This window comes from Plectropomus leopardus, chromosome 5 (genome assembly GCF_026936395.1).
Source record: "Plectropomus leopardus strain MGB_pleo_1.0 chromosome 5, ASM2693639v1, whole genome shotgun sequence".
Lineage (NCBI taxonomy): Eukaryota > Metazoa > Chordata > Actinopteri > Perciformes > Serranidae > Plectropomus > Plectropomus leopardus.
The window spans coordinates 17,140,604-17,150,338 of NC_142180.1; positions in this window are offsets into that span (position 1 = coordinate 17,140,604).

Consider the following 9,735-nt stretch of genomic DNA (forward strand, 5'->3'; position numbering starts at 1 on the left):
GCAGTTCTCACCACAGAGCCATGTAACTAGCTGCAGAGAGGCTGCCGACTAGCATTGTTTGGTAGAGTAAAATGTGACAGGGAGCTGTCATAAGGAAAAAATGATTAAGGAAGAGTTGGATGTGATAAAATAGAAGGAAGCCACAGTACTTTTTGTTGAGTACTACTGATATGAGGAGCTTCAAACTGCATCAGACATATAAGAGAGCTTTTATACAGTAGCCATCAGCTTATCAAAGTAAGGACATTTTAATGATTTTGAGGCAGTCACTTATTTTGATCCAGTGGCTCATACCAAATCCATCTAGTCTTGAAATTGTGCTGTATATAGCTTTGGCCATCATCAAAATCTATGATGATAATCTACTCATAAAGTTACAGAAAAAGGAGCGGTCAGACCAATTGAAAACTGGCAAGGGAGTATGTTTTCTATAGCACCTTTCAAAAACAAGGCAGTTTAGAGTGATATGATGATATCTAAAAGACCCTAACTGTTGGAAGTAATCATATGTCACAGTTAACCGCCCAGTTTTCACCTGGCATGTACACAAGCACTTTTCCCAGCATTGAGGGATATTTATAGAATTTAAGGTGTGCTTGCTCACAACTGGTTTGTTCATGTGCCCTTGTGTTTCTATCTCCTTTGGATGCCATTATATTACCATGTTTCCAGATCTCAGGGATAATTTGTACTTTGACCAAAAAATCCTAAAAATATACAACCATATAGGCTGTATGTTCCTACCCTCTGAATATGACTCACAGGAGCATTTCTTAAATTAGCACCCTTACTGGTGGACAACAGAAGAGCTCTCAAATGGTGTAGTTTTATCATGTCAATTGTTGTGAAATGGTCGCAGGTGCACCAAAACCACAGGGTTGGGCAAGTACATTTGTAATTACATGTGTTTCTAAGGTAACATGGATAAAGGTCATGTGATATACATCAACATACTAAGATATGTTGTTACAGTAACCTAGACATTGAGTTTTGGTTACACATAGGACACTAACACCAGTCTCCTGGATTAAAGTCCTGTGTTGTTTGACCAGTCCAGCTAAAATGACTTATACTTTTACTTTACTTATACTTTTGCTCCCATAATGATTACTATGGCCACTAGAGGTCACCTCCTGACAAAAAAGTAAAAATGGTCATAATTTCTGGTTTTAATAACAACCTCTGAGGTCACATTTTGGAGGACTGTCTCCTTTTACGATAACCAATAGAATGAGTGATCAAAGCTTTGAAAATAAGACACAAGTTATGATAAATTCAATTATCCAGTTAGTAACCCACCCAGCATCATTGTTGGTGTGGTCAAAAGTGTGCTCTGTTTTCCCTGGTCTACACCCAAGAGTGATGTCATGGTGTACTGACACAACTTACACTACTGCATCACTGGAACAAGGGGAGATGTTAAACCGCTGAAGGCCAGTAAAAATAAGATTTTTATTTTTATTTTTTTTCAGTTTGTTGAACATTAAAGTAATATACAACATTCCTGCTTTAAGCCCAAGTAATGATCTCAGTTTTCTTATTTGATTAGCTTTTCTATTGATCATATACACTAAACACCCACACAGCAATTAAGCCCTTTCCCCTAATGCAGCTGTAATGACAACAAACCAAATAATTGTTCCTCAGAATCTCATCATTGGTCTTCTGTAAATGTGAATTAATTGCAGCCAGCATGAGAGAAGCCAGCCTCAGCTGGTGGGAACATGGCGTGTAAATCTCCTTTGTCTGTAAGAATCAAGACAGGAGGTAAGGCGGCAGCCAGGCCCCCGTTGCCAAGTGATTTACCTTGACATCCACCTGTGTCATTATTCCTGCAACAACACCCCAAACGATCTTGACTCATCCCTCTTCTCTGGCATTCATAACTTGAAACTAGAAATTTCCTCAATCAATCTATAGGATTACGTTCCTGCATTGTGAAGAAGTGAGAGAGATGAATAACACGTGATGCTATTCTATCACCTGTGTGTGTTTTTAAATTAGCTCCTGCGAGATTCATCCCCTTCTAAAATTATAATGACATCTCGTCTTTGACTAAACCTTAGCTGGTTTTGCTTATGAATTACACACAAGCCTCTAATGCAGATTGAATTATACAAGCTACCTTTGGGATATTGCCCCGTGTCTCTTGGTCTTTTTACATTACTAAGCAGGTTTGTTAATATAATTCATAAAAGCCTTTGTCACAGGCCCTGCAGTATGATTACACTGACACATGGCCAGCATGCCTCTCTCTCTCTCTCATAAAGAGATATTGTTTTGTCTGTCTGTTTACTTTAAAGCATTATGGGTGTTTGGATGGAGGGAGATGCAGAGGCGGGCGACAGGAGCAGAAGGAGGAGTTTGTTTGGATGAGACCCAGGATGGCGATATCCTATTATGTAGGCTGTCACTTTGAGTAACCCTGGGAGCGCGACAGCCAAAAGCATCCGACACGCTATATGCTTTTACAGCAACAATACGATTCGCTATAATTTCTGAACAGGGGTCAGTAGGTTTATAAAACATTACGATTTTACTCCTTGTCCATATGTGTTATTTGCTGCATGTGGTTATTTATATCAGCTTCTGATATTACCCAAATTTCCAGCTGATATATTACCCATTCTGTGAAAAGCCGTGTTTTTTTTTGAACATGCAAATACAATTGGTAGGCTTGGTAATTTATATGTTTATCTTAAAAATAAATAAATAAAAAAAAAATAGATAGATAGGGCACAAACTTAAGTAAGGCACCAATCCCTGTGGTGCTCCACTATAACTTTTGAGTGGAAAAGCAGAACATTGGGACTATACCAGGCAGCACACAGGTGTAACTTTCTTAATTTACATGTAAGTTTTGAGTTTCCATCACTGGAATGGCATGGCTGAAAACTACTTTCCACTGACTAAAAATCTACATGAATTATGCTTACTATGCTTACCACCAAACATTGCTCATACCATTGCAAAGCTCTTTGGTCCATAAAGTTAGGGGATAATTGACCCCAATAATTAAAAATACATATAGTATCTTCCCTCTTACCTGTGGAGCTGTTTATTAATCTAGATTGTTTTAATCTGAGTTGCCGAGTTTTAGCAATATCCGCTGTAGAGTTGTCAGAAATCATGACGCGCTTACTCAGGATAATCTACAAACCTTGTTGTGAGCAGTTTCGTGTAGGAACTACTTTCTTTCTACTGAAAAGCAGTTGTCAACTGTGTCACTGCACAGAGAGATGCCTACATACGGCTAGCTCATCTCACATTATTGAGCAAGACATTGCAGCTCAGCCAATGAGGGTGCCGTTATTCATTACATCTCGCTCTCATGAGCAAGAGCCACCTGTCCATGAGTAGATGCATTTTTCAAATGTACATATTTGGTGCTTTTGTACTACAAGACAAATGCCATATAGTTCCATAAAATTCAGCATTAGAGAGACATCTCTATGATTGATATCTTCGGCACTTGGGAAAGCACACCAAAACAATCTAGACTGATAAAAATCACTACAGATTAGATGAAAAAATAGGTACTTTGGACTTGGGTTGAACTGTCCCTTTAAACAAAGCTCAGTTTGGCTTGTTAATTAATATTTTTTTTTAATGTCAGAATCTAATTAAAAGGTTAAATGTGTATTTGCAAGGAAACAGGAAATATACCTTTGTAACCAAATTGAACAAGATGTTTTTTAAAAAATCTTTTTTTATCTTTTTTTGGCTTCACATGTCTTTGATCTCACAAAGCCCAGACTAGACAGACCATTCTTTCTAATCAGTGTTTGAAAGAGATGCCATTGCTGCGGGCGCTGTTAACTCCAAGTGGATTATCTTCACTAATGACTAAAAGGCCTGCCTCTTAAGCCATTCCACCTGCAATCGTCTGACACAAATTCTGTGACTCAGCACCTTTCCTTCTTTCCTGTCCCCTCCCGTCTCTCATTATTGGAGGACAGGAAATCTTATGTCATCCCTCGGAACTTGGCCAAAAGTATAAAACTGCATCACCTCTTAAGATGACTCTTGCAGCGCACCCAAACCTGGAACCAAGAGAAGAAAGAGGTTATGCTTCGTATTCTCAGACCAGAGTGTAGTGAACAGACAAATAGTGCTTTCTGTCTGACCTGGCGTGCTCACACTAAGCTCCTGTTTGACCACAGAGATGCACAGTAAAAAGGCACACTGCCAGAATTTGCTATTCCACTGAGGACGCCTAAAAACTCAGTTTTAATACTGTACATAGAAACAGTAGGTTTAGGATATGTTAGTGGAGCTATTTACCCTTTAGAACCTGGATCGACATTTGACAGTTATGTTGACACCATTCACCAGCATTTAAACCTTTGGGACCTGAGAAAATTGGCTTGATTTCTTTTGAAAATCTGAGAAAAAGGCAATTAGCGACTTGGCAAGAAATGTCCCACAAATTTCCCTCAAAACAGTAAAAGGTGACAAGAAACTGACTTTAAAATAAGCTCCAGGAAAACTATTAGATTATATATATATATATATATATATATATATATATATAAAGCTATATTATTCTTACAATTAGATATTTAAAATTATGCTGTTATAATATAAATGTATTTTATTTTAGGCACTCAAAGTGATTTGTTTATTTATTTATTTACTTTTTACCTTTTTTCTCATTTTCAGGTAATTTTCTTGCTAATTTTGGGGGCATTTCTTGTTATGTTGCTCATTGACTTCTTCCCATATTTTGTCAAGAAATTGAATTTGATATATTAAATGCTCCAATGAAATTTACTCCTTGTAATTTATATTATACTTAATTCTACAAATTAAATTTTATACTGTTGTGTTTTGTTGTTCTAAATTGCATTTTTGGTGTCCTTTAAACAAATGTAGGTACATCACACAGACAGGGGTAGAGCACCAAATTCTGGGCCCGATGCTTAAGAACTTTATGTGGGCCCCTGCCCCTCCTCTCTTGATTGATGTCTCTCAAGCACCTTTGTTTCCTTTCCTTTTCTCGTGGAAAGACATGACAGTGGTAATTTGTCCTCCAGCAGTATAAGTCACTAACTCAGCTTTAGCTGCGTTTATAGACGAATCCCTGTGCGGGGTGGACCAAACCATTTTTTACCTTTAAGGGTTGAGCGGGGCCTCAGAGAGCTTCCACTTTTTTATATACAAAGTTGAGTCTTTTAACTGATTTATCCAGCCAATTTAGTTTTGCTATGGCACTTAAAGAAATAAAAAGTTGCAAAGAAAAACAAACTTTTCATTCCACGCTTTTTCAAGGGCCCCCTTCCAGTTGGGGCCCTGGGTAATCAGTCTCATTTCCCCCCCAACTACAAGCCCCTGCATACAGAAGGCTCAATGACTTGTCAAATTACAGGAGATGGGAGAAAGATATAAAAGGCGAGTGAGAAGAAGACATTAAACTGGTGTAGCTTTTCCACATTGTGAGCCCAAAGCACTGATGAGGTGTGTTTTTGAAGGCGGTAAGCAACCTTCATTCCAGGCACCGGCCTCTGGGTTCACTTCAGTGAACTCATTAGAGTACAGATACCTCTGATCTGTTTTGCACAAACACACATACAGACGTACCCACACATAAACATGCACCCGCACGTCCACTTCCCTCCATCATCTCTCTCTTCCTGCCCCTTTCTCTTCATTTCCCCTCCTACACTCGCTCCATCTCTACTTTGCAATTTCCATCTGTTCAAATGAAATATATTTGGCATCCGGAGAATGCCCCTCAGCAATGAGGGACAATATATCTTACAAATATCAGCCGTCCAGCCGTGGTTCATGTAATATTTATAAAGGGAATGTGGCAGTGGGTGATGTCAACAATGTTTACCGTGAACAGGTTCAGCATCCCTCCAAAGTGCACCAGCACATGCCAACTTTTTGACAGGTTAGGTGTTCGGCCAATCCGTAGGCTCATTTACATGTTACACAGCGATCACAGCTGACCTGATCACATCTGGCATGCTTGTCCAATTAATTAATCATGTGTAAGTGAGGCCAACCTCAGGCTTTGATTATGGCTGCCATAGTGTTTATAGAGAAGTTTCCCTCAAAACCACAAATGTCAACCTCATGAAGGCACTAGAAAAAAAAAAGTCAGTAGGATCTACTTTTAATCTTAAGTACTTTTACCAGAGAGATGTTCAGGGAGTAAATATCATTTTCACCCAAATATTTAGGCATATCCCCCAAGATACAGATACAGGGATGGGACATCAATGTTAAAACCCAGCATCCATGATATTAAATAGCCCACTTCCTCCCAGAAAGGCTTTGAGCAAGACTTCAGTACATGTGCATGATCCACTACTACAAAAGTACACTTTCTCCACCAACAGAACAGATATTCACAGTTTGGCAAACTGTAAAAAACTGTGAATATATTCAAATTATATGAGGTTTGTATAGTTAAGTATTAAATTAAATTAAAATACAGGTTTTTCCCAAACAGAGTGAACTCTTCATATGGGGAAGTTGCACTGGGGAAATAATAGAAGCAAGGGACTAAACTTCTCACTTCTCACTCATTGGGTGCCTCAGGCTAGCTCAAGATCTGTCAATAAGTCTGCATGGGGTTGATAGTAGAATATGAGTAGGTTCTCAGCAAGCGGTTTAAGATGCCATCGAGAACTGAAGGTGTTTCATTCAGTAAAAAAAAGTAATTTAGAAATGAGATTTGTCAGTGCTGTAGTTATTTCATAGTGTTAAGTGTGGTATTTTGTAAGAGGACATCTTCAAGAGATTCAAATCATAAATGTTAAAAAAAAAACCTCTCTAACCACAACTTAACATCTGTTGTTTGAAGGGTATTTTTATCAGCCTACTTTAAAGTTAGTGTAAGTGCATACATTTTCAGCAAAGCCAGCCCAAGTGGGAATTGAACTTCTAACCCTGACAGTGTTATCACCATGCTTAAATCACTGAGCTATAGCTCTGCTTCCCAGGATATCCTTTGGACTTTAATTCTCATACTTGACACTATTTTTTTTTAGTCATTTGTGACAGGGGCAGCCAAAACATGTCTTCACTGGGCCCAGAGGCACACTAGATGCCCAGCGTGTGTTGTAAGGTCAGCAGTGTTTGCAAGCAAAACATAAAGGCTCGAGGAGAGGCTGGGGGTTTGAGCTGAGGCTTTAGTTCAGAGTCCCTGTCCCTCTCCAGGGCCTTTACTTGACCCTTTCTTTGGAAGTCTGCCTGTCTGTCAGTGCTGTCTATCTGCTTTTCTGTGCACTGCTTAATGATTTTCTGTCTTACAACAATCAGGGACATTCTCACATGATTCCCCCTCCTATCTCTTCAATCTATATCTACCCCTGTAGAATCTTCCCATCTGTAATGGTCATGTAAAGCTATATGTTCACTCTGCAGCACTTTAGAAACATTAATTTGACACACACAATGGTGTCGCAAAAACATGGATTTTGAACATGAACATTCTTTTTTTCTCTTCATCTTTAATCTTTTTTTTTTTTTTGGAGAGGAAGAGACCTCTTTGGATGTTTCAGCTCTAGGTAAAAACCTTCTGAACAAGCAACACTGAAAGAATCCTAACCAGACGAAGTTTCAGCTGGTTGCAATGTGCAATGCTCGTCTCTAGATGCCACTAAATCCTACATGCTGCTCTATTACACTTTACTGTTTCTGCGCCTCGGCAAATTTTTGTATAACTTTTTACAGCTCTGAACTAACTTACTTTGCCTATTTTCCTCCTGTGTGCATGTTTCTGTACCACTTACATCGCCTGCTTCCCCTGACATCCATCTGTCCATCACTCCACATCTGTCTTTGTGTTTTATGAATCAGGCATCAGTGAGTAGAGAGGCAGAGAGATGAGGGAAGGGAGGGATCGGATAGGGAGGTGGTATGTGTGTGTGTGTGTGTTGTGTGTGTATGTGTGTAAGAGGGGCAGGGGGGTGCACCTCAGGGAGCTGTCTGTCACAGCTCTGTCATGTTGATAGACATGTCAATCGTGGCTGAGCAGGAGATGGAGAGAGAGGGAGAGGGAGGAGGACATAAGTGATGAGAAAAGTGAAATTAAGAAAAATGAAAATGAGACAAGGAGGGAGGTCTGTCATGCTTTTTGCCTCATATAATCACTCAGGAGTCACAACAATATTTGTTAACTGCTGTATTCACAAGGCAACTATAGACTCTTAATGCCCCTGATGATGGGGAAATTCCTCTAAACACAAAAACCTAAAATCAGCTGGCTTGCTGCATGCCTAAAGAAAGTCAGTAAACTTTTCCATGCTGAAAGTAAATTTTATGGTGAATGCACACATGTACTATGTTAAAGAGTCATCAATACAATATGTTGTCTATGTAGTTTCTATGCAATTTTGAAAAATAGGTCCTACTTCAATCGATCAATCGATCTTAAAAGTGTGAGTGTTTTTCAGAAGTTTTTCAGAACCTTAGTTTGAGTTAGTTAAGAGTTGCTGTCCATGGTGCTGAAAAACTTTGACCTATAAAAGTTTGTCTCAGTTATGTTCTAAAATATAAAGCATACATGCAAATTCATATGTCTGTTCATTCATCAGCAACAGATATACAGAAAAAGACTAAAATCTTAAGCCAGTGGCTCTGTTAGGCTGGAGTTAAAGAGGCACTCTGAACTTAATGGTAATGTCAGTGTGCTAACATGCACAAATGAGAACATCATCATCATAATCTTTATCATATTCACCATCTTAGTTAAGGATGCCATGCTAGCATGTTGATATTTGCTAATTAGCACTGCAGTGTTTCCCACAGAATTAGAGTGTATGTGTGGCAGTAGCTGTCCACTTTCAGTTTACTTTTTTCTTTTAAATATGCATGCGACCTTTTGTGTCATTCTCTGTCCCCTCTCTAAATTTGGAGCCTCTTCATGTGTTCTTTTTTCAGCAGCAGTTTGTGACTCGCGAGGATGTTAATTGATCTGGCAATCCATTCAGAGCTGATCAGATCGATGAATGAGAGGAGGCGCTGCTGAGAGTGAATGCAAACTTTTAGATTCAGCAGAATGAAAAGTTAAGTAGAATTTTCATCGCGCCTGATGTTCTCCTGTTTCATCTGTGCCTAGATTATGCTCTGCACTCCGAGAGTGTGATGCAATGCATAACTGAAAGATATATAAACAGTAAAGATTATTTAATCATGAATGGCCACCACAAATCACTGTTTGGGGAACCCTGCACTATATTCAAAGTACAGCAGAGGCTGTCATTAGATTTGCAGGTATTCAGTGTTCAAAACATTGAAATTTTGACCCAATGAGCATCAAAGTTATTACAGTTCAACCTGAGGAAAACACAAATGTCTGTATAAATCTTTATGGCATTCCATTCATTCGTTTAAAACCACAAATATCAATCTTGTGGTGGCGCTATAGGGAAATTATCAGATTATCACCAGCTCCATTAGTTAAGCTTCTGGGGAACATGAATGCCAGTTTTCTGATATGTGCACCTCTTTGCTGTTGTTTTCTCACAGATCCAAACTCTTGCAGCATTTTGTGTGTCTATAGTCAGCACCCTGGTTGTATCTGACTGGATAGCTATGAAGATGTGTGTTTTCACTATCCCCATTCTTTTCAAGGTCACTTTACCCCTAAATACTGCACTCAGTGATTTTACATTTTTGAGTCGTGCATGGAGCATTGTTGAATGTTTTGTGTCTCTTCAGTGAGATAGGAGCCTGTCACTATGCCACCAAATTTCCATCATACTAACTTCTGTCCCTACG